This window comes from Schistocerca gregaria, chromosome 2 (assembly GCF_023897955.1).
Source record: "Schistocerca gregaria isolate iqSchGreg1 chromosome 2, iqSchGreg1.2, whole genome shotgun sequence".
Lineage (NCBI taxonomy): Eukaryota > Metazoa > Arthropoda > Insecta > Orthoptera > Acrididae > Schistocerca > Schistocerca gregaria.
In genome coordinates, this window is record NC_064921.1 from 715,031,143 (window position 1) to 715,054,943 (window position 23,801).

Sequence of the window (23,801 nt, forward strand, 5' to 3'; positions counted from 1 at the left end):
GAAACGGCCTCCCGGACGCCTGCATTACAGGAGTACGCCCCTACTCCCAGCCATACAATTGCATTTGAAAGCAGAATAACATGAGCTACAGAGCAACTCCGACTTTTGTGTCTGACCTACTTTTAATGATACTGTGGTCGGTTTAGTTACTACTATCGCTGCTGGACGAAGCAGACCAGTTGAAAGCCACACGGTATTCTTGTAACGAACAGGTAATGGAAATTTTGGTAAAACGATATCAAAAAAAGTTGCGTGGTGGAGCGACACATACAGTTGGCTCTTCGTAGATGATCATTGCTGCACGGAATAATTCTTAAGGCACCGACGCCTTCAGGAGTCGTGTTTGGAAGTTTTGCTTGCAGTATATTCCGCTATCTTTTCGTTATGAGTTGGTGTTTCGGATTCCCGGTGTTCTTTTGTTTAGTGCATTTGCCTTCCCTTGATGCTAAGAAAGCACATGACGAAAGTGAAACACCACCGTCTGTTCATCTGCAGAGCGCGATGAAATTATTCACTCTACATTCATTGCCTTTAATATTCTTTCCATCAGTGGTGGGCGCTGCCTTCAGAAAGCGCTTTTCTTTCTGATTTACATGAAAGTTTGTGTTCCTCGGAGCTGGACTGCTTGGGATTACCTTCACTGCCACCGGCAAGTGGCTCGTTGGTCTGGGGGTATGATTCCTGCTTTGGGTGCAGGAGGTCCCGGGTTCAAATCCCGGACGAGCCCTACCGTTTTGACCGTGCTGAAGAGTAGGTGGAGCTCACCCACGTTTGTAGCTCTGCAATGAAGAACAGATGCGTGCCGCAGCACGCTGTGTGTGGCCCTACGGTCATGAAGGGACCGTTTGATATGGCAAGAATCTGATACCAGTAAATTACATAGGTCGATTTCTGTAGAAGAGCCGACAGTAATCTTGCATGCAACGGAAAACAAAGGTTGTCTTTGCAGAACGTGTGCACCGTGAGTGGAGACGAAGCTCAATCGTGGAGCAGTCTACCTTCATCTGATTAGCGACAACGTCAACCAAAGAGTGGGATACAAGACTGAGCGTAGTTAAGAGTTTCTCACTATTAGTTACGTTCACACTTCAACAGAGTTGTGACAAGGCGAGTGCAAAGAGATCAGGAAAGCCAGTATGAAGCGAACTTGAAGTAGTCTTGAAGAAATGGATACTAAATTTTGCAGGCCAGAATGGAGCTACGAGCGTTCTGAGTTACTGAATACCGGTGCACTATGGGAGCAAGAGCATTTGACAGTAAAATGAGGCGATATCGGTGTAGCACACGACATTTATTATCCCGCACACGCAGACGTGACGTTATCTCGGAAATGGAATCCGAAAACGGGTTTAAAAAAAGTCGTGCTTCCGCCCGGGATCGAACCGGGGACCTTCTGCGTGTAAAGCAGACGTGATAACCGCTACACCACGGAAACGACGGTTTTGCCGTTGTACTACCTGGAAAACCGTAGCTCCAACAGATTTTTCCTGCGTAAGCAAGGGCATCGGCTACGAGCTCCGTCCGATTCTAGAAGTTGCTATAGTAAAAGACAACGATAAAAACAATCAAACCGCAACAGCCAGGGAGAACGCTGGGTGAGCAGCAGCTCTGCACGGTGATACCAAGAACGGAGGCGATAGTCCTGTGCATCGAGAAGGCTCGTTGGTCTAGGGGTATGATTCCTGCTTCGGGTGCAGGAGGTCCCGGGTTCAAATCCCGGACGAGCCCTTGCGTTTTGTGCAAACGTGTGGCGACTACCGGCATGCCGGCGGCTGTTCCGCGCATTTCCTGCCCTCCAGGTAAGCACAAAAACCAAGTAGCCGGTTCTGAAAGAGTTTCACGTATCATTTGAGCCATCTGCAGCCTGGTGGTTGGACGTTTGAAATTGATTTAAATGTTCACAGTAGAGATTGTAGCAAGTGTCTTGTTGAGTGCGACGAAAAAGTGATTACGCCCGGAATCGAAACGGAGACCTTCTGCCTGTTAGGCAGACGTGATAACCGCTACACCACGGAAACTGCTAAGCTCTGAGATCCACATGTGACACAACTTGCAGGACGATCACAACTTTGGCGTAAAAATCACTTTGCGGAAACGCACAATGCAGGTATTTCGCATTCGTACGCAACAATCGACAGCACCCTTGCCTGTCTGAATGCCACCACGAATAAGAGCCCAAGAAGTCGTCGGACAAGCTCGCGGCCGAGTCCTCGGTAGCATCAGCTACTCTTGCTTTCCGTACGAGCTACCGTCAATTCGCGCAGTCGCTATTGCATATGATGTCACCAAAAGCAATCACTTCGTTAGCGGCAAGGAGCCCGGGCCCAGTGGTAGCTCTACATGGAGGCACCAGCAGCCCCGACAGGCCGCCGCTGGCGCGCCGGCGCCCGGACCCGCGACCCCTAATGACGTTGCAGTCGATGTATTTCTTAATATCGCTTTTGGAAGAAGCAAGCCAGGTGTAAATCACACAGTATTTTACTGATGATCTGGAAACGCAAATTTAGAACAAGTAGAACATTATATAAAATTTGTTGTGTGGTCGAGCGGAACCCACCCTTCGCTCTTCCCAGATTATCGTTGCTGCACGGAATGATTGTTAAAGCACCGACGGCTTCAGAGTTCGTCTTCTCCAACGTTTGCTTTTGCAGTACATTCCGCAATCTTTTCCTTATGAGTCGTCTGTTTCGGTTTCCCGATGTAGTTTTGCTCACACCTCCCGACTTCTCTTAACCCCGAGCCACCACTAGCAGAAAATTCCGCACTGCAGTCCGGTCAATCTGCAGAGCTCGATAAGAGCATCGCGGTCGTTCCTGAGCTAATGAAACGGCCGTGTCTGTAGTTGTTCCCAGATGTCTCCCACAGAAACGGCCTCCCGGACGCCTGCATTACAGGAGTACGCCCCTACTCCCAGCCATACAATTGCATTTGAAAGCAGAATAACATGAGCTACAGAGCAACTCCGACTTTTGTGTCTGACCTACTTTTAATGATACTGTGGTCGGTTTAGTTACTACTATCGCTGCTGGACGAAGCAGACCAGTTGAAAGCCACACGGTATTCTTGTAACGAACAGGTAATGGAAATTTAGGTAAAACGATATCAAAAAAAGTTGCGTGGTGGAGCGACACATACAGTTGGCTCTTCGTAGATGATCATTGCTGCACGGAATAATTCTTAAGGCACCGACGCCTTCAGGAGTCGTGTTTGGAAGTTTTGCTTGCAGTATATTCCGCTATCTTTTCGTTATGAGTTGGTGTTTCGGATTCCCGGTGTTCTTTTGTTTAGTGCATTTGCCTTCCCTTGATGCTAAGAAAGCACATGACGAAAGTGAAACACCACCGTCTGTTCATCTGCAGAGCGCGATGAAATTATTCACTCTACATTCATTGCCTTTAATATTCTTTCCATCAGTGGTGGGCGCTGCCTTCAGAAAGCGCTTTTCTTTCTGATTTACATGAAAGTTTGTGTTCCTCGGAGCTGGACTGCTTGGGATTACCTTCACTGCCACCGGCAAGTGGCTCGTTGGTCTGGGGGTATGATTCCTGCTTTGGGTGCAGGAGGTCCCGGGTTCAAATCCCGGACAAGCCCTACCGTTTTGACCGTGCTGAAGAGTAGGTGGAGCTCACCCACGTTTGTAGCTCTGCAATGAAGAACAGATGCGTGCCGCAGCACGCTGTGTGTGGCCCTACGGTCATGAAGGGACCGTTTGATATGGCAAGAATCTGATACCAGTAAATTACATAGGTCGATTTCTGTAGAAGAGCCGACAGTAATCTTGCATGCAACGGAAAACAAAGGTTGTCTTTGCAGAACGTGTGCACCGTGAGTGGAGACGAAGCTCAATCGTGGAGCAGTCTACCTTCATCTGATTAGCGACAACGTCAACCAAAGAGTGGGATACAAGACTGAGCGTAGTTAAGAGTTTCTCACTATTAGTTACGTTCACACTTCAACAGAGTTGTGACAAGGCGAGTGCAAAGAGATCAGGAAAGCCAGTATGAAGCGAACTTGAAGTAGTCTTGAAGAAATGGATACTAAATTTTGCAGGCCAGAATGGAGCTACGAGCGTTCTGAGTTACTGAATACCGGTGCACTATGGGAGCAAGAGCATTTGACAGTAAAATGAGGCGATATCGGTGTAGCACACGACATTTATTATCCCGCACACGCAGACGTGACGTTATCTCGGAAATGGAATCCGAAAACGGGTTTAAAAAAAGTCGTGCTTCCGCCCGGGATCGAACCGGGGACCTTCTGCGTGTAAAGCAGACGTGATAACCGCTACACCACGGAAACGACGGTTTTGCCGTTGTACTACCTGGAAAACCGTAGCTCCAACAGATTTTTCCTGCGTAAGCAAGGGCATCGGCTACGAGCTCCGTCCGATTCTAGAAGTTGCTATAGTAAAAGACAACGATAAAAACAATCAAACCGCAACAGCCAGGGAGAACGCTGGGTGAGCAGCAGCTCTGCACGGTGATACCAAGAACGGAGGCGATAGTTATGTGCATCGAGAAGGCTCGTTGGTCTAGGGGTATGATTCCTGCTTCGGGTGCAGGAGGTCCCGGGTTCAAATCCCGGACGAGCCCTTGCGTTTTGTGCAAACGTGTGGCGACTACCGGCATGCCGGCGGCTGTTCCGCGCATTTCCTGCCCTCCAGGTAAGCACAAAAACCAAGTAGCCGGTTCTGAAAGAGTTTCACGTATCATTTGAGCCATCTGCAGCCTGGTGGTTGGACGTTTGAAATTGATTTAAATGTTCACAGTAGAGATTGTAGCAAGTGTCTTGTTGAGTGCGACGAAAAAGTGATTACGCCCGGAATCGAAACGGAGACCTTCTGCCTGTTAGGCAGACGTGATAACCGCTACACCACGGAAACTGCTAAGCTCTGAGATCCACATGTGACACAACTTTGAGGACGATCACAACTTTGGCGTAAAAATCACTTTGCGGAAACGCACAATGCAGGTATTTCGCATTCGTACGCAACAATCGACAGCACCCTTGCCTGTCTGAATGCCACCACGAATAAGAGCCCAAGAAGTCGTCGGACAAGCTCGCGGCCGAGTCCTCGGTAGCATCAGCTACTCTTGCTTTCCGTACGAGCTACCGTCAATTCGCGCAGTCGCTATTGCATATGATGTCACCAAAAGCAATCACTTCGTTAGCGGCAAGGAGCCCGGGCCCAGTGGTAGCTCTACATGGAGGCACCAGCAGCCCCGACAGGCCGCCGCTGGCGCGCCGGCGCCCGGACCCGCGACCCCTAATGACGTTGCAGTCGATGTATTTCTTAATATCGCTTTTGGAAGAAGCAAGCCAGGTGTAAATCACACAGTATTTTACTGATGATCTGGAAACGCAAATTTAGAACAAGTAGAACATTATATAAAATTTGTTGTGTGGTCGAGCGGAACCCACCCTTCGCTCTTCCCAGATTATCGTTGCTGCACGGAATGATTGTTAAAGCACCGACGGCTTCAGAGTTCGTCTTCTCCAACGTTTGCTTTTGCAGTACATTCCGCAATCTTTTCCTTATGAGTCGTCTGTTTCGGTTTCCCGATGTAGTTTTGCTCACACCTCCCGACTTCTCTTAACCCCGAGCCACCACTAGCAGAAAATTCCGCACTGCAGTCCGGTCAATCTGCAGAGCTCGATAAGAGCATCGCGGTCGTTCCTGAGCTAATGAAACGGCCGTGTCTGTAGTTGTTCCCAGATGTCTCCCACAGAAACGGCCTCCCGGACGCCTGCATTACAGGAGTACGCCCCTACTCCCAGCCATACAATTGCATTTGAAAGCAGAATAACATGAGCTACAGAGCAACTCCGACTTTTGTGTCTGACCTACTTTTAATGATACTGTGGTCGGTTTAGTTACTACTATCGCTGCTGGACGAAGCAGACCAGTTGAAAGCCACACGGTATTCTTGTAACGAACAGGTAATGGAAATTTAGGTAAAACGATATCAAAAAAAGTTGCGTGGTGGAGCGACACATACAGTTGGCTCTTCGTAGATGATCATTGCTGCACGGAATAATTCTTAAGGCACCGACGCCTTCAGGAGTCGTGTTTGGAAGTTTTGCTTGCAGTATATTCCGCTATCTTTTCGTTATGAGTTGGTGTTTCGGATTCCCGGTGTTCTTTTGTTTAGTGCATTTGCCTTCCCTTGATGCTAAGAAAGCACATGACGAAAGTGAAACACCACCGTCTGTTCATCTGCAGAGCGCGATGAAATTATTCACTCTACATTCATTGCCTTTAATATTCTTTCCATCAGTGGTGGGCGCTGCCTTCAGAAAGCGCTTTTCTTTCTGATTTACATGAAAGTTTGTGTTCCTCGGAGCTGGACTGCTTGGGATTACCTTCACTGCCACCGGCAAGTGGCTCGTTGGTCTGGGGGTATGATTCCTGCTTTGGGTGCAGGAGGTCCCGGGTTCAAATCCCGGACAAGCCCTACCGTTTTGACCGTGCTGAAGAGTAGGTGGAGCTCACCCACGTTTGTAGCTCTGCAATGAAGAACAGATGCGTGCCGCAGCACGCTGTGTGTGGCCCTACGGTCATGAAGGGACCGTTTGATATGGCAAGAATCTGATACCAGTAAATTACATAGGTCGATTTCTGTAGAAGAGCCGACAGTAATCTTGCATGCAACGGAAAACAAAGGTTGTCTTTGCAGAACGTGTGCACCGTGAGTGGAGACGAAGCTCAATCGTGGAGCAGTCTACCTTCATCTGATTAGCGACAACGTCAACCAAAGAGTGGGATACAAGACTGAGCGTAGTTAAGAGTTTCTCACTATTAGTTACGTTCACACTTCAACAGAGTTGTGACAAGGCGAGTGCAAAGAGATCAGGAAAGCCAGTATGAAGCGAACTTGAAGTAGTCTTGAAGAAATGGATACTAAATTTTGCAGGCCAGAATGGAGCTACGAGCGTTCTGAGTTACTGAATACCGGTGCACTATGGGAGCAAGAGCATTTGACAGTAAAATGAGGCGATATCGGTGTAGCACACGACATTTATTATCCCGCACACGCAGACGTGACGTTATCTCGGAAATGGAATCCGAAAACGGGTTTAAAAAAAGTCGTGCTTCCGCCCGGGATCGAACCGGGGACCTTCTGCGTGTAAAGCAGACGTGATAACCGCTACACCACGGAAACGACGGTTTTGCCGTTGTACTACCTGGAAAACCGTAGCTCCAACAGATTTTTCCTGCGTAAGCAAGGGCATCGGCTACGAGCTCCGTCCGATTCTAGAAGTTGCTATAGTAAAAGACAACGATAAAAACAATCAAACCGCAACAGCCAGGGAGAACGCTGGGTGAGCAGCAGCTCTGCACGGTGATACCAAGAACGGAGGCGATAGTCCTGTGCATCGAGAAGGCTCGTTGGTCTAGGGGTATGATTCCTGCTTCGGGTGCAGGAGGTCCCGGGTTCAAATCCCGGACGAGCCCTTGCGTTTTGTGCAAACGTGTGGCGACTACCGGCATGCCGGCGGCTGTTCCGCGCATTTCCTGCCCTCCAGGTAAGCACAAAAACCAAGTAGCCGGTTCTGAAAGAGTTTCACGTATCATTTGAGCCATCTGCAGCCTGGTGGTTGGACGTTTGAAATTGATTTAAATGTTCACAGTAGAGATTGTAGCAAGTGTCTTGTTGAGTGCGACGAAAAAGTGATTACGCCCGGAATCGAAACGGAGACCTTCTGCCTGTTAGGCAGACGTGATAACCGCTACACCACGGAAACTGCTAAGCTCTGAGATCCACATGTGACACAACTTTGAGGACGATCACAACTTTGGCGTAAAAATCACTTTGCGGAAACGCACAATGCAGGTATTTCGCATTCGTACGCAACAATCGACAGCACCCTTGCCTGTCTGAATGCCACCACGAATAAGAGCCCAAGAAGTCGTCGGACAAGCTCGCGGCCGAGTCCTCGGTAGCATCAGCTACTCTTGCTTTCCGTACGAGCTACCGTCAATTCGCGCAGTCGCTATTGCATATGATGTCACCAAAAGCAATCACTTCGTTAGCGGCAAGGAGCCCGGGCCCAGTGGTAGCTCTACATGGAGGCACCAGCAGCCCCGACAGGCCGCCGCTGGCGCGCCGGCGCCCGGACCCGCGACCCCTAATGACGTTGCAGTCGATGTATTTCTTAATATCGCTTTTGGAAGAAGCAAGCCAGGTGTAAATCACACAGTATTTTACTGATGATCTGGAAACGCAAATTTAGAACAAGTAGAACATTATATAAAATTTGTTGTGTGGTCGAGCGGAACCCACCCTTCGCTCTTCCCAGATTATCGTTGCTGCACGGAATGATTGTTAAAGCACCGACGGCTTCAGAGTTCGTCTTCTCCAACGTTTGCTTTTGCAGTACATTCCGCAATCTTTTCCTTATGAGTCGTCTGTTTCGGTTTCCCGATGTAGTTTTGCTCACACCTCCCGACTTCTCTTAACCCCGAGCCACCACTAGCAGAAAATTCCGCACTGCAGTCCGGTCAATCTGCAGAGCTCGATAAGAGCATCGCGGTCGTTCCTGAGCTAATGAAACGGCCGTGTCTGTAGTTGTTCCCAGATGTCTCCCACAGAAACGGCCTCCCGGACGCCTGCATTACAGGAGTACGCCCCTACTCCCAGCCATACAATTGCATTTGAAAGCAGAATAACATGAGCTACAGAGCAACTCCGACTTTTGTGTCTGACCTACTTTTAATGATACTGTGGTCGGTTTAGTTACTACTATCGCTGCTGGACGAAGCAGACCAGTTGAAAGCCACACGGTATTCTTGTAACGAACAGGTAATGGAAATTTTGGTAAAACGATATCAAAAAAAGTTGCGTGGTGGAGCGACACATACAGTTGGCTCTTCGTAGATGATCATTGCTGCACGGAATAATTCTTAAGGCACCGACGCCTTCAGGAGTCGTGTTTGGAAGTTTTGCTTGCAGTATATTCCGCTATCTTTTCGTTATGAGTTGGTGTTTCGGATTCCCGGTGTTCTTTTGTTTAGTGCATTTGCCTTCCCTTGATGCTAAGAAAGCACATGACGAAAGTGAAACACCACCGTCTGTTCATCTGCAGAGCGCGATGAAATTATTCACTCTACATTCATTGCCTTTAATATTCTTTCCATCAGTGGTGGGCGCTGCCTTCAGAAAGCGCTTTTCTTTCTGATTTACATGAAAGTTTGTGTTCCTCGGAGCTGGACTGCTTGGGATTACCTTCACTGCCACCGGCAAGTGGCTCGTTGGTCTGGGGGTATGATTCCTGCTTTGGGTGCAGGAGGTCCCGGGTTCAAATCCCGGACGAGCCCTACCGTTTTGACCGTGCTGAAGAGTAGGTGGAGCTCACCCACGTTTGTAGCTCTGCAATGAAGAACAGATGCGTGCCGCAGCACGCTGTGTGTGGCCCTACGGTCATGAAGGGACCGTTTGATATGGCAAGAATCTGATACCAGTAAATTACATAGGTCGATTTCTGTAGAAGAGCCGACAGTAATCTTGCATGCAACGGAAAACAAAGGTTGTCTTTGCAGAACGTGTGCACCGTGAGTGGAGACGAAGCTCAATCGTGGAGCAGTCTACCTTCATCTGATTAGCGACAACGTCAACCAAAGAGTGGGATACAAGACTGAGCGTAGTTAAGAGTTTCTCACTATTAGTTACGTTCACACTTCAACAGAGTTGTGACAAGGCGAGTGCAAAGAGATCAGGAAAGCCAGTATGAAGCGAACTTGAAGTAGTCTTGAAGAAATGGATACTAAATTTTGCAGGCCAGAATGGAGCTACGAGCGTTCTGAGTTACTGAATACCGGTGCACTATGGGAGCAAGAGCATTTGACAGTAAAATGAGGCGATATCGGTGTAGCACACGACATTTATTATCCCGCACACGCAGACGTGACGTTATCTCGGAAATGGAATCCGAAAACGGGTTTAAAAAAAGTCGTGCTTCCGCCCGGGATCGAACCGGGGACCTTCTGCGTGTAAAGCAGACGTGATAACCGCTACACCACGGAAACGACGGTTTTGCCGTTGTACTACCTGGAAAACCGTAGCTCCAACAGATTTTTCCTGCGTAAGCAAGGGCATCGGCTACGAGCTCCGTCCGATTCTAGAAGTTGCTATAGTAAAAGACAACGATAAAAACAATCAAACCGCAACAGCCAGGGAGAACGCTGGGTGAGCAGCAGCTCTGCACGGTGATACCAAGAACGGAGGCGATAGTCCTGTGCATCGAGAAGGCTCGTTGGTCTAGGGGTATGATTCCTGCTTCGGGTGCAGGAGGTCCCGGGTTCAAATCCCGGACGAGCCCTTGCGTTTTGTGCAAACGTGTGGCGACTACCGGCATGCCGGCGGCTGTTCCGCGCATTTCCTGCCCTCCAGGTAAGCACAAAAACCAAGTAGCCGGTTCTGAAAGAGTTTCACGTATCATTTGAGCCATCTGCAGCCTGGTGGTTGGACGTTTGAAATTGATTTAAATGTTCACAGTAGAGATTGTAGCAAGTGTCTTGTTGAGTGCGACGAAAAAGTGATTACGCCCGGAATCGAAACGGAGACCTTCTGCCTGTTAGGCAGACGTGATAACCGCTACACCACGGAAACTGCTAAGCTCTGAGATCCACATGTGACACAACTTGCAGGACGATCACAACTTTGGCGTAAAAATCACTTTGCGGAAACGCACAATGCAGGTATTTCGCATTCGTACGCAACAATCGACAGCACCCTTGCCTGTCTGAATGCCACCACGAATAAGAGCCCAAGAAGTCGTCGGACAAGCTCGCGGCCGAGTCCTCGGTAGCATCAGCTACTCTTGCTTTCCGTACGAGCTACCGTCAATTCGCGCAGTCGCTATTGCATATGATGTCACCAAAAGCAATCACTTCGTTAGCGGCAAGGAGCCCGGGCCCAGTGGTAGCTCTACATGGAGGCACCAGCAGCCCCGACAGGCCGCCGCTGGCGCGCCGGCGCCCGGACCCGCGACCCCTAATGACGTTGCAGTCGATGTATTTCTTAATATCGCTTTTGGAAGAAGCAAGCCAGGTGTAAATCACACAGTATTTTACTGATGATCTGGAAACGCAAATTTAGAACAAGTAGAACATTATATAAAATTTGTTGTGTGGTCGAGCGGAACCCACCCTTCGCTCTTCCCAGATTATCGTTGCTGCACGGAATGATTGTTAAAGCACCGACGGCTTCAGAGTTCGTCTTCTCCAACGTTTGCTTTTGCAGTACATTCCGCAATCTTTTCCTTATGAGTCGTCTGTTTCGGTTTCCCGATGTAGTTTTGCTCACACCTCCCGACTTCTCTTAACCCCGAGCCACCACTAGCAGAAAATTCCGCACTGCAGTCCGGTCAATCTGCAGAGCTCGATAAGAGCATCGCGGTCGTTCCTGAGCTAATGAAACGGCCGTGTCTGTAGTTGTTCCCAGATGTCTCCCACAGAAACGGCCTCCCGGACGCCTGCATTACAGGAGTACGCCCCTACTCCCAGCCATACAATTGCATTTGAAAGCAGAATAACATGAGCTACAGAGCAACTCCGACTTTTGTGTCTGACCTACTTTTAATGATACTGTGGTCGGTTTAGTTACTACTATCGCTGCTGGACGAAGCAGACCAGTTGAAAGCCACACGGTATTCTTGTAACGAACAGGTAATGGAAATTTTGGTAAAACGATATCAAAAAAAGTTGCGTGGTGGAGCGACACATACAGTTGGCTCTTCGTAGATGATCATTGCTGCACGGAATAATTCTTAAGGCACCGACGCCTTCAGGAGTCGTGTTTGGAAGTTTTGCTTGCAGTATATTCCGCTATCTTTTCGTTATGAGTTGGTGTTTCGGATTCCCGGTGTTCTTTTGTTTAGTGCATTTGCCTTCCCTTGATGCTAAGAAAGCACATGACGAAAGTGAAACACCACCGTCTGTTCATCTGCAGAGCGCGATGAAATTATTCACTCTACATTCATTGCCTTTAATATTCTTTCCATCAGTGGTGGGCGCTGCCTTCAGAAAGCGCTTTTCTTTCTGATTTACATGAAAGTTTGTGTTCCTCGGAGCTGGACTGCTTGGGATTACCTTCACTGCCACCGGCAAGTGGCTCGTTGGTCTGGGGGTATGATTCCTGCTTTGGGTGCAGGAGGTCCCGGGTTCAAATCCCGGACGAGCCCTACCGTTTTGACCGTGCTGAAGAGTAGGTGGAGCTCACCCACGTTTGTAGCTCTGCAATGAAGAACAGATGCGTGCCGCAGCACGCTGTGTGTGGCCCTACGGTCATGAAGGGACCGTTTGATATGGCAAGAATCTGATACCAGTAAATTACATAGGTCGATTTCTGTAGAAGAGCCGACAGTAATCTTGCATGCAACGGAAAACAAAGGTTGTCTTTGCAGAACGTGTGCACCGTGAGTGGAGACGAAGCTCAATCGTGGAGCAGTCTACCTTCATCTGATTAGCGACAACGTCAACCAAAGAGTGGGATACAAGACTGAGCGTAGTTAAGAGTTTCTCACTATTATTTACGTTCACACTTCAACAGAGTTGTGACAAGGCGAGTGCAAAGAGATCAGGAAAGCCAGTATGAAGCGAACTTGAAGTAGTCTTGAAGAAATGGATACTAAATTTTGCAGGCCAGAATGGAGCTACGAGCGTTCTGAGTTACTGAATACCGGTGCACTATGGGAGCAAGAGCATTTGACAGTAAAATGAGGCGATATCGGTGTAGCACACGACATTTATTATCCCGCACACGCAGACGTGACGTTATCTCGGAAATGGAATCCGAAAACGGGTTTAAAAAAAGTCGTGCTTCCGCCCGGGATCGAACCGGGGACCTTCTGCGTGTAAAGCAGACGTGATAACCGCTACACCACGGAAACGACGGTTTTGCCGTTGTACTACCTGGAAAACCGTAGCTCCAACAGATTTTTCCTGCGTAAGCAAGGGCATCGGCTACGAGCTCCGTCCGATTCTAGAAGTTGCTATAGTAAAAGACAACGATAAAAACAATCAAACCGCAACAGCCAGGGAGAACGCTGGGTGAGCAGCAGCTCTGCACGGTGATACCAAGAACGGAGGCGTTACTCATGTGCATCGAGAAGGCTCGTTGGTCTAGGGGTATGATTCCTGCTTCGGGTGCAGGAGGTCCCGGGTTCAAATCCCGGACGAGCCCTTGCGTTTTGTGCAAACGTGTGGCGACTACCGGCATGCCGGCGGCTGTTCCGCGCATTTCCTGCCCTCCAGGTAAGCACAAAAACCAAGTAGCCGGTTCTGAAAGAGTTTCACGTATCATTTGAGCCATCTGCAGCCTGGTGGTTGGACGTTTGAAATTGATTTAAATGTTCACAGTAGAGATTGTAGCAAGTGTCTTGTTGAGTGCGACGAAAAAGTGATTACGCCCGGAATCGAAACGGAGACCTTCTGCCTGTTAGGCAGACGTGATAACCGCTACACCACGGAAACTGCTAAGCTCTGAGATCCACATGTGACACAACTTGCAGGACGATCACAACTTTGGCGTAAAAATCACTTTGCGGAAACGCACAATGCAGGTATTTTTTTTTTTTTTTTTTAAAAAAAAAAAAAAAAAAAACTTTATTAATAATAATACAACAACATTAATTTAATTATACAACATCTTAATATATAACTAAGTATGATACAAAAAAAAGTCAAATACAAGAAACTATTCCCATACTATTAACCCACCACCTCAAATAATTAGTGGGTCCTTATTACAAACTACTAATTGGCAGTGTATTACTTGTGTGGCACTAACTACGGGCATGATTAATAAGTTACTTGTTAGACTACCTTACATGACTATTCTAGTGTGATCTGCAGTGTTACAGTATGTGCCAGAAGTTATGCATACAAACCTACTGTTATTTAGCCTGCCCACCGAGCTAACCCCAGTGGGCGTGCCCCTGGCACTGGGCTGGCTACGACTTTAACTTCACTGCAGTCCCTACCTGTTAGTATGTTAGTATTTCTAGTTCTTACTTAAACTACTTTCTACTCAAAAAATAGTTGTGCGATGATTCCAATTCCGGGTAGTGCACCTGCCATCCTTGTCCGAAGACGCGGCGGATTCCAGCCATGAAATGGCTGGCCAGATCCGCGCCTGGCGGTAGTGCAGGTGCAACTCGGTCAAGTTCGGTTTGGTACTTGATTAGTTCCTTGCCCTAATAAAGTCCCTCATGACTTTCATCGAGATCTCATTTGCCAGACTGTTGAGGACTCTGAAAGTGTCGGCACGCCGCAGCAAGGTATATGTATCTTGGCTAGGAAGTTGCGCTCTAAGTTCACTTGCCACTCCATCATACAACGTGCAGTTGTAGATGACGTGTTCGGGAGTTCCTTCCGGAGCACCACAGTCACACGCTGGTGTCGCCTGTTTACCAAATCGGCAAAGGTATGCCGGATATGGCCCATGTCCTGTCAGGAAGTGCAGCAGACCCCTACTTGGCTGAAAGTATCCCATTTTTAATCTTTCTGCAACATCTGGAAGTAGCTCAAAAACTCGTCTCCCAGTTCCTTCCCCTTCCCACTGACTCTGCCATAGTTCCTCCCCCCTTCTCTTGATTGCGTATTTGTCCCCTACTTGCACACCCATGATTTCCCTAGTCTTTTCAACTTTCCCGTTTGTTACCCAATACCACGCTGCCTGCTCCCTAATTTTTATATCAAGGGGACATAATCCCATAATAACTAGCAACGCCCCCCCAGGAGTAGTTCTGTATGCCCCAGCAGATCTTAGTAGCATACTTCGCTGCACCCTCCTCACGGCCATGGCAGGCGCCACCCTCGTGAGCCTGTGTGCCCAGACCCCGCTGGCATACCCTACTAAGGAAGTCAGAATACTATTATGATATAATTTTATTAGGTGGGGGGGTAAGTGAAATCTTTTATGTCCTATGTTTATTAAGTTATTAAGGATTTCTATCGCGCGCTGTGCAATCATTTCTATGTGCGTCGCGTAATTCCATTTTTCGTCTATTATTACTCCAAGATACCTAGCTTCGCGTCGCCGGAGAACTGGGGCTCCCGCAATCCTGACAGTTGGATTTCTTATCAGACTGCCTTTTAGTAGAAGATATGTTGATTTGTGTGGTGCAATTCTCATTTTTGCCTCTCGGCACCATTCCTGGAGAATTTGCATTGACCTTTCCACTTTTGGCTCTAAGTCTTCTCGGCTACGGCCACCTACCAGCAGGAGGAGGTCGTCAGCGTAGGCTATCACGTCTAGCACATCTCTACATTGTTGTAACCTGACTAACAGGGGCTCTATGTTTACGTCCCAAAAGAGTGGCCCCAGGACCGATCCCTGGGGGCACCCCTTCGTACAGGTCTTGCTTACTCTCTCGCTAGGCGATGATAGCCAGACCTCCCTGTCCATGCAATAGCTCCTCAGACAGCCATACAGGGGCCCTGGACACTCCATCTCACGCAAACGTGAGAAGAGCGAGGGCCACCAGAGGTTGTCAAAGGCGCCACTGATGTCCACCATGATGCCTACGACATACTTGTGCGTGGATGAGCCACAGACCTCAGCCGCCAGGGCGATTGCGTCAGACGCTGATCGCCCCGGCCTAAAGCCGAACTGCCTGTCACTCATTCCACGCAGCATCCTATGTGCGGTCAGTCTGTCCGCCAGCAGCCTCTCCAGCAGCTTCCCCATGGTGTCTAACAGGCATATAGGTCTATAGGATTTGGGATCCATAGGGTCCTTGTCCTTTCCTTTTTGTATGATTACTACATTTGCAGTCTTCCATACTCTCGGAAATTTCCCAGCTGTGAGACACTCATTGAAGAGCCGCGTTAGAGGAGCCACCAGCTGTGGGGCGAGGAACTGTACCACCTCTGCTACAATGCCGTCCGGTCCTGGCGCCTTCCCCTTCTTTAATGATTTGATATGTGCTGCGACTTCTGCTTCAGAGAAAGGGTACACTCTAGTATTATTGGTATATTCTAGAGAATCCTCCCTGCGGATTTGCCTTTGAGAGTCATCATCATCATGTTCATCATCGTCCGGTAGCAGAGTGCGCAGGAGAACTTCAGCAGTTTCCTTCCACGACTCTGTCACTCGGTCTCCATCTCGGATGGTCGAGAGAACCGCGGGGGATTTAACCTTTTCCCTTACGAGTTTGTAGGGTATTCCCCAGGGATCGGTATCGAGCTGATTTAGCACATACTTCTCCCAACTCCTTGTTCTTACTTCCTTTAATTCCCTTTGAAAATTTTCTTTCTCATCTCTGTAGCGCTGCAGCCAGTATTGCTTCTCTTGCCAGACGGCACTTCGCTGGTAGTACCTCCTCGCCCGTCTAACAGACCGACGCATACCTTCCAGTTCGGCAGTCCATGGTGATGGTGAGGCCGCCACGGCCCTCCTCCTGGTTGGCACGGCGACCTTTACCGCCCTAACGATGGAGCCTACCAGTTCTTCGGCGTACCTGTCGACATCCAGGCCACCCTCAGGCAACGGAGGAACGTCACACTCCTGAGCCAGGCATTCCCAATTTGTCTTGTGATAGTTATATTGAATCTCCCACCCCAGGTCCCAGCGGCACTCTTCATCTCCTATGCAAAAAGTAATCAGGTTGTGATCGCTTGTGGTAGCGTGCTCTATCACATTCCAGCTGTGGATGAGGTTTATAGCATTCGGTGATGCTAACGTCACATCGATGTTGGTGCCTTGTCCCCCTCCTCCTGCATAGGTGGGGGGGTTTCCTGCTTTATTTACTACCACCAGCTGTGACGCCATTATTGCTTCCTCTGCCCTTTCACCATTTTCGTCCCTAGTGCCGCTGTGCCATAGGGGGGATTTCGCGTTCATGTCTGCTGTGACTATTACCTTACGCCCACGTAACGCCATCATTACCCTGGAGAGATGTTCTATGAAATGTTCGAAATTTCCCCCGTACTGAAAGTACATATTGACAATATATAATATCCCAGCGGGTGACTGCAACTCGATGACGTTACAGTGGCAATCAGAGAGTTGCGCTATTTTTGTGGCTCTGAGGGCCTTATTTGTTATTACTATTAACGCCCTTGGCTCCTCTCCTGTAAAGATGGTTTGCCATGTTTTCGACATGAATGATATTTGCCCGGCCCAGTAGTATGGCTCCTGTAGACAGAGTACATCTAGTCTCCTCTCCTCCACTACTTTTCGGAGTTCCTGCATGACCAACCGACTATTATGAGTGTTTAGCTGCCCTACCTTGATTGAATTTAGGGTTGTCATTAAGGAAAATAAGTGTGAAAGTAACATTCAGGCCATGATTTGTTAAAGTCGAATGCTACTCTACCATTAGCTAGGACAGCCTGTGCATAAATTTCGTCCAGCTTGAATTCTTCACCTCTTCTCTCAAATACTTTCTTCACCAGGTCACGCAGGGCTCCGAAATCAGTGGGAAGATTCACTGACTTCAGCTGTATTCTATCTACAGCCTCCATCGCCGTGAAGGTGACCATTCTGCCATGTTCATGACCTACGCGTACGACGTGCCTCAAAGCTGTAGTGAGGATCGCTGGTTGCTCCAGACGCGATAGCTGCATCGCGAACTCCAAGTTGGGATAGATCCGTCTTGGGTCCGCTCCTACAGCCGGTTTATCGTCTTGCAGCTGTGCCATACTTGTGCTCGTAGTGGTGCTTGTGACTGTGCTGTCTTGCAGGGCAAAAGTTGGAAGACTCCCTGGGACAGGAGCAGAGCTGTTCCTTCTGGGTAGAGATTGAGGCTGTGAGCCTGGGTTAACTGCTTTTCCGTCATGCTCCTCATTTTCTTCTTCGGGTTCTGTTTGAATACAAAAATCAACCATTTTTACTTCCTGTGTCCCTTTTAATTCAAGCTTTGAGACGAAAGTTTCAGCTTCAGGGTTTAATTTTGAGTGAGGAGCTGGAGATGTTGAGGGTGGTGACTCACTAGCAGCCCAGAAGTCGTCTACAATTACCTCAATTTCTTTTGTTTCGTGCATTATTTCTCTTATCTCTTCGAATCTCGGATCAGAGTCAGTTTGTGTACTGAAGTCAATCATCGTTGCTTTTCGTTCCTGCATTTGTTTTAGAGACTTCAAAAATTTATTAAACCTTTCTGCCCTTCCAGCGTCCCTTTTTCTTTTGCTGGGAGACTTCCTTTTGATGTTCGTCCTTCTTATGTTGCCAGCATCAGCCATAGTCAATTCGGGATATGAGTCTCTGCTCTAGCAGTTTGTAGGTCGGGCAGTTTCTTCCTGCCATACCACAGGTTTTCTTTCCTCTCCGTGTGCAGGGAATGCACACCACGGACTTCTTACATTCCTTCCTCATATGTTCCTCCTCTCCGCATCTGGAGCAAGCAGGTTTCCTACTACAGTATTTGTGTATGTGATCAATATCCCCACAGTTCTGACACCGGGGGACAACAAGGTAGTCCTTGACATTGACAGAGTGAAAACCTATGTATACCCTGCCCATAGCTGTCAATTTCCTCCATAGGGATCCTGTGACTTCTGCTACGTGGTGGACTGTATCTTTATCCTTAGGCCCAGTTTTAAACCTAAGTTTAAAGTCTTTTAGGAAAGTTTCCATGTTGCTTTCTGAGTCAAAGTTTTGCTCATAGATCGTCTTACACAGGTCCTCGTCCGTTATGGACTTTGGCACATCATAGAGAATGACCAAGGGGTTCTTCTTACGGGGGGGTTCACATCTGACTGCCTTACATAGCTGTTGATTCGCCAAAAGCTTGTTCTTGTCCTCCTCAGTGGCAACGTCGACAATCACTACATTCTTTGTAGCCTTAATCCTGTTAATTTTAATTTTGTCCTTAACTGGGTTGACTGAAGTCGCGAAGACTTCTTGGACCTTCTTTATGTTCTGGCCAGGCATTGGTCTCAAAAAGACCGCTGTTTCCGGCCGCTTGGACACTTTGACAATAGTTTCTCTAGTTGTGGGAGCCTTGGGTGCAGCTTGCGCCGCGACCCCGGCCCATGTCCTAGCAGGCTGTTTCCGGAGCCTTTCATTCTCTCTTTCGAGCTCCTCTAGTCGTCCTTCGAGTTTGGCGTTGGCTATTGCCCATGCCGCCAACTCGTTTTTCAATGCCTGTACCGCGGTTTGACTAATTTTACCGTTCTTTACGTTATGGTCCAGGAACTGGCTTAATCTGAGATGCCTTTCCATGCTGCATTCTACCATTGCCTGACCCAGGCCTTCCTGTGGCGAGGGATCAGCTAGCGTCGAAAGCCTCGCAGGCGCACTCAAATCGCTTGTCTCGTTTGTAGCCATCATTATTTGACAAGCGAAAAAAAGGGGTTGGGAACCCGTCTCTTTCCCCGGACCGGTTCCTCTGGCATGGGGGGGGACTAAGACTGCAGCTCGCTCACCAACCTCGCCCCTAGGTCAAGAGCATTCCTGAGCTGTCAGGTTCAGCGCACCGTTTCCAACGCACTGGTCCTCTTCAGCGGCCTCCTCATCGACGATTTCACCCAGCGATCACCGGCAAGTGCACCCCGCACTCCGGAGAAGCGGATGCACTTCTCGCCCTTCGCCGCCTACTCGCCCGAGCTTCCACCTTTCGGCCAAGGACCCGCTCCTACTCAGGTGGCGGGCCGGTCACCCAGTCTTTCGGCGGTCTGGACCCAGCTAACCTGGCCCAGACGATGTCACCACCATCTGGGTTTGGCGGACCACGCCTCGGTTACCCAGAGGCGCGGCGAAGCACCCTTGCCGAATCGCGCCGAGGTCCCACGCCGACAAAAGAGGTCGCCAGCATGCGGGGCACCTGATGGTCTGTGCCCTGCGTAAAAATAGGGGAGGGGAGGGGAGCAGAAGCTACCCAGTGGTGGGGAGTCGCCAAGGCGCCATCACCCACCCCCGAGCAGCCCCACTCGACCCTCCCCTCCCCAGGGACAGATGTTGTGTCCCTCTTGCGCAGCTTCCCCTGCGCCATGCACCCTTTGCTTTCGCCTTGGGTTGGGAGACATTTAACGTCGTCCAGGACGTGAGGAACGTCGGCAGCCGGACTGCAGGGCCCCAGGAAAGCCGTGAGGCTCACCCTCATACCCTCGCCCGACCACCGGGCTCAACTCAAGGGAGACAGGTGGAGTGTCTCCCGTAACGCAGCTACCCCTGCGCCATGCACCCTTTGCTTTCGCCTGGGTTGGGGGCGTTTTACGTCCTACCATGACGGGAGTTTAACGTCCTTCCTTGACACACGACAACCCTCACGAATCCACAGCCCAGAGATAGACATGACTGGGTCTTATATTGTGGAGTTCGACATCATCGAGACGGTGCGGCACTCAAGCCCGAGTTACGTTCCCCATGGGGGTCTCCACACGTACCGGGGGATCATGACCGACCACGTCTCACCCACCGCTTTTGCTAGTTCACGGTGGGCCAGTGCAGACCGTGAGGATTGCACCCAGTTAAGGGCTAGCCTTTTAACGTCATGCATGGACGGCCCTTCCCGTGTTAGCTTCACTCCTTTCGACGGAGCTACTGAGCACCAGGGCCACGTCAAGGCCACGGGATAGGACATTGCGGTCCCCGCCCCACTCAGGTTCCTCTGAGCCAAGAGCACTTCAGACGTGTCTGAGGATTTCCAGGAATCAGAGGGTCTCCTGGCGGTTTTAACCCAGTTTCGGAAGGCAACACACCTCCCCCAGGTGACGCCACGCAGACCGCTTTCCCAGCGAATGCAGGTATTTCGCATTCGTACGCAACAATCGACAGCACCCTTGCCTGTCTGAATGCCACCACGAATAAGAGCCCAAGAAGTCGTCGGACAAGCTCGCGGCCGAGTCCTCGGTAGCATCAGCTACTCTTGCTTTCCGTACGAGCTACCGTCAATTCGCGCAGTCGCTATTGCATATGATGTCACCAAAAGCAATCACTTCGTTAGCGGCAAGGAGCCCGGGGCCAGCGGCAGCGGTAGCTCTACATGGAGGCACCAGCAGCCCCGACAGGCCGCCGCTGGCGCGCCGGCGCCCGGACCCGCGACCCCTAATGACGTTGCAGTCGATGTATTTCTTAATATCACTTTTGGAAGAAGCAAGCCAGGTGTAAATCACACAGTATTTTACTGATGATCTGGAAACGCAAATTTAGAACAAGTAGAACATTATATAAAATTTGTTGTGTGGTCGAGCGGAACCCACCCTTCGCTCTTCCCAGATTATCGTTGCTGCACGGAATGATTGTTAAAGCACCGACGGCTTCAGAGTTCGTCTTCTCCAACGTTTGCTTTTGCAGTACATTCCGCAATCTTTTCCTTATGAGTCGTCTGTTTCGGTTTCCCGATGTAGTTTTGCTCACACCTCCCGACTTCTCTTAACCCCGAGCCACCACTAGCAGAAAATTCCGCACTGCAGTCCGGTCAATCTGCAGAGCTCGATAAGAGCATCGCGGTCGTTCCTGAGCTAATGAAACGGCCGTGTCTGTAGTTGTTCCCAGATGTCTCCCACAGAAACGGCCTCCCGGACGCCTGCATTACAGGAGTACGCCCCTACTCCCAGCCATACAATTGCATTTGAAAGCAGAATAACATGAGCTACAGAGCAACTCCGACTTTTGTGTCTGACCTACTTTTAATGATACTGTGGTCGGTTTAGTTACTACTATCGCTGCTGGACGAAGCAGACCAGTTGAAAGCCACACGGTATTCTTGTAACGAACAGGTAATGGAAATTTTGGTAAAACGATATCAAAAAAAGTTGCGTGGTGGAGCGACACATACAGTTGGCTCTTCGTAGATGATCATTGCTGCACGGAATAATTCTTAAGGCACCGACGCCTTCAGGAGTCGTGTTTGGAAGTTTTGCTTGCAGTATATTCCGCTATCTTTTCGTTATGAGTTGGTGTTTCGGATTCCCGGTGTTCTTTTGTTTAGTGCATTTGCCTTCCCTTGATGCTAAGAAAGCACATGACGAAAGTGAAACACCACCGTCTGTTCATCTGCAGAGCGCGATGAAATTATTCACTCTACATTCATTGCCTTTAATATTCTTTCCATCAGTGGTGGGCGCTGCCTTCAGAAAGCGCTTTTCTTTCTGATTTACATGAAAGTTTGTGTTCCTCGGAGCTGGACTGCTTGGGATTACCTTCACTGCCACCGGCAAGTGGCTCGTTGGTCTGGGGGTATGATTCCTGCTTTGGGTGCAGGAGGTCCCGGGTTCAAATCCCGGACGAGCCCTACCGTTTTGACCGTGCTGAAGAGTAGGTGGAGCTCACCCACGTTTGTAGCTCTGCAATGAAGAACAGATGCGTGCCGCAGCACGCTGTGTGTGGCCCTACGGTCATGAAGGGACCGTTTGATATGGCAAGAATCTGATACCAGTAAATTACATAGGTCGATTTCTGTAGAAGAGCCGACAGTAATCTTGCATGCAACGGAAAACAAAGGTTGTCTTTGCAGAACGTGTGCACCGTGAGTGGAGACGAAGCTCAATCGTGGAGCAGTCTACCTTCATCTGATTAGCGACAACGTCAACCAAAGAGTGGGATACAAGACTGAGCGTAGTTAAGAGTTTCTCACTATTAGTTACGTTCACACTTCAACAGAGTTGTGACAAGGCGAGTGCAAAGAGATCAGGAAAGCCAGTATGAAGCGAACTTGAAGTAGTCTTGAAGAAATGGATACTAAATTTTGCAGGCCAGAATGGAGCTACGAGCGTTCTGAGTTACTGAATACCGGTGCACTATGGGAGCAAGAGCATTTGACAGTAAAATGAGGCGATATCGGTGTAGCACACGACATTTATTATCCCGCACACGCAGACGTGACGTTATCTCGGAAATGGAATCCGAAAACGGGTTTAAAAAAAGTCGTGCTTCCGCCCGGGATCGAACCGGGGACCTTCTGCGTGTAAAGCAGACGTGATAACCGCTACACCACGGAAACGACGGTTTTGCCGTTGTACTACCTGGAAAACCGTAGCTCCAACAGATTTTTCCTGCGTAAGCAAGGGCATCGGCTACGAGCTCCGTCCGATTCTAGAAGTTGCTATAGTAAAAGACAACGATAAAAACAATCAAACCGCAACAGCCAGGGAGAACGCTGGGTGAGCAGCAGCTCTGCACGGTGATACCAAGAACGGAGGCGATAGTCATGTGCATCGAGAAGGCTCGTTGGTCTAGGGGTATGATTCCTGCTTCGGGTGCAGGAGGTCCCGGGTTCAAATCCCGGACGAGCCCTTGCGTTTTGTGCAAACGTGTGGCGACTACCGGCATGCCGGCGGCTGTTCCGCGCATTTCCTGCCCTCCAGGTAAGCACAAAAACCAAGTAGCCGGTTCTGAAAGAGTTTCACGTATCATTTGAGCCATCTGCAGCCTGGTGGTTGGACGTTTGAAATTGATTTAAATGTTCACAGTAGAGATTGTAGCAAGTGTCTTGTTGAGTGCGACGAAAAAGTGATTACGCCCGGAATCGAAACGGAGACCTTCTGCCTGTTAGGCAGACGTGATAACCGCTACACCACGGAAACTGCTAAGCTCTGAGATCCACATGTGACACAACTTGCAGGACGATCACAACTTTGGCGTAAAAATCACTTTGCGGAAACGCACAATGCAGGTATTTCGCATTCGTACGCAACAATCGACAGCACCCTTGCCTGTCTGAATGCCACCACGAATAAGAGCCCAAGAAGTCGTCGGACAAGCTCGCGGCCGAGTCCTCGGTAGCATCAGCTACTCTTGCTTTCCGTACGAGCTACCGTCAATTCGCGCAGTCGCTATTGCATATGATGTCACCAAAAGCAATCACTTCGTTAGCGGCAAGGAGCCCGGGCCCAGCGGTAGCGGTAGCTCTAC

At 49.4% G+C, this 23,801-nt stretch overlaps 18 non-coding genes across 18 annotated transcripts; 12 read left to right on the top strand and 6 right to left on the bottom strand.

The window, feature by feature from the left end:
• The first annotated feature begins 655 nt into the window (after positions 1 to 655).
• Positions 656 to 727, top strand: Trnap-ugg (transfer RNA proline (anticodon UGG)). Its single transcript has one exon. It is a non-coding gene; the product is annotated as a tRNA-Pro (tRNA).
• Positions 728 to 1,362: 635 nt separating this feature from the next.
• On the bottom strand, positions 1,363 to 1,435 carry Trnav-uac (transfer RNA valine (anticodon UAC)). Its single transcript has one exon. It is a non-coding gene; the product is annotated as a tRNA-Val (tRNA).
• Positions 1,436 to 1,656: 221 nt separating this feature from the next.
• On the top strand, positions 1,657 to 1,728 carry Trnap-cgg (transfer RNA proline (anticodon CGG)). The gene has a single exon. It is a non-coding gene; the product is annotated as a tRNA-Pro (tRNA).
• A 1,791-nt stretch (positions 1,729 to 3,519) lies between these two features.
• Trnap-ugg (transfer RNA proline (anticodon UGG)) lies at positions 3,520 to 3,591 on the top strand. Its single transcript has one exon. It is a non-coding gene; the product is annotated as a tRNA-Pro (tRNA).
• A 635-nt stretch (positions 3,592 to 4,226) lies between these two features.
• Trnav-uac (transfer RNA valine (anticodon UAC)) lies at positions 4,227 to 4,299 on the bottom strand. Its single transcript has one exon. It is a non-coding gene; the product is annotated as a tRNA-Val (tRNA).
• A 221-nt stretch (positions 4,300 to 4,520) lies between these two features.
• Positions 4,521 to 4,592, top strand: Trnap-cgg (transfer RNA proline (anticodon CGG)). The gene has a single exon. It is a non-coding gene; the product is annotated as a tRNA-Pro (tRNA).
• Positions 4,593 to 6,383: 1,791 nt separating this feature from the next.
• Positions 6,384 to 6,455, top strand: Trnap-ugg (transfer RNA proline (anticodon UGG)). The gene has a single exon. It is a non-coding gene; the product is annotated as a tRNA-Pro (tRNA).
• Positions 6,456 to 7,090: 635 nt separating this feature from the next.
• Positions 7,091 to 7,163, bottom strand: Trnav-uac (transfer RNA valine (anticodon UAC)). Its single transcript has one exon. It is a non-coding gene; the product is annotated as a tRNA-Val (tRNA).
• Positions 7,164 to 7,384: 221 nt separating this feature from the next.
• On the top strand, positions 7,385 to 7,456 carry Trnap-cgg (transfer RNA proline (anticodon CGG)). Its single transcript has one exon. It is a non-coding gene; the product is annotated as a tRNA-Pro (tRNA).
• Positions 7,457 to 9,247: 1,791 nt separating this feature from the next.
• Positions 9,248 to 9,319, top strand: Trnap-ugg (transfer RNA proline (anticodon UGG)). The gene has a single exon. It is a non-coding gene; the product is annotated as a tRNA-Pro (tRNA).
• Positions 9,320 to 9,954: 635 nt separating this feature from the next.
• Positions 9,955 to 10,027, bottom strand: Trnav-uac (transfer RNA valine (anticodon UAC)). Its single transcript has one exon. It is a non-coding gene; the product is annotated as a tRNA-Val (tRNA).
• A 221-nt stretch (positions 10,028 to 10,248) lies between these two features.
• Trnap-cgg (transfer RNA proline (anticodon CGG)) lies at positions 10,249 to 10,320 on the top strand. The gene has a single exon. It is a non-coding gene; the product is annotated as a tRNA-Pro (tRNA).
• A 1,791-nt stretch (positions 10,321 to 12,111) lies between these two features.
• Positions 12,112 to 12,183, top strand: Trnap-ugg (transfer RNA proline (anticodon UGG)). Its single transcript has one exon. It is a non-coding gene; the product is annotated as a tRNA-Pro (tRNA).
• Positions 12,184 to 12,818: 635 nt separating this feature from the next.
• Trnav-uac (transfer RNA valine (anticodon UAC)) lies at positions 12,819 to 12,891 on the bottom strand. Its single transcript has one exon. It is a non-coding gene; the product is annotated as a tRNA-Val (tRNA).
• Positions 12,892 to 13,112: 221 nt separating this feature from the next.
• Trnap-cgg (transfer RNA proline (anticodon CGG)) lies at positions 13,113 to 13,184 on the top strand. Its single transcript has one exon. It is a non-coding gene; the product is annotated as a tRNA-Pro (tRNA).
• An 8,926-nt stretch (positions 13,185 to 22,110) lies between these two features.
• Positions 22,111 to 22,182, top strand: Trnap-ugg (transfer RNA proline (anticodon UGG)). Its single transcript has one exon. It is a non-coding gene; the product is annotated as a tRNA-Pro (tRNA).
• Positions 22,183 to 22,817: 635 nt separating this feature from the next.
• Positions 22,818 to 22,890, bottom strand: Trnav-uac (transfer RNA valine (anticodon UAC)). The gene has a single exon. It is a non-coding gene; the product is annotated as a tRNA-Val (tRNA).
• A 221-nt stretch (positions 22,891 to 23,111) lies between these two features.
• Positions 23,112 to 23,183, top strand: Trnap-cgg (transfer RNA proline (anticodon CGG)). The gene has a single exon. It is a non-coding gene; the product is annotated as a tRNA-Pro (tRNA).
• Positions 23,184 to 23,801: the final 618 nt, after the last annotated feature.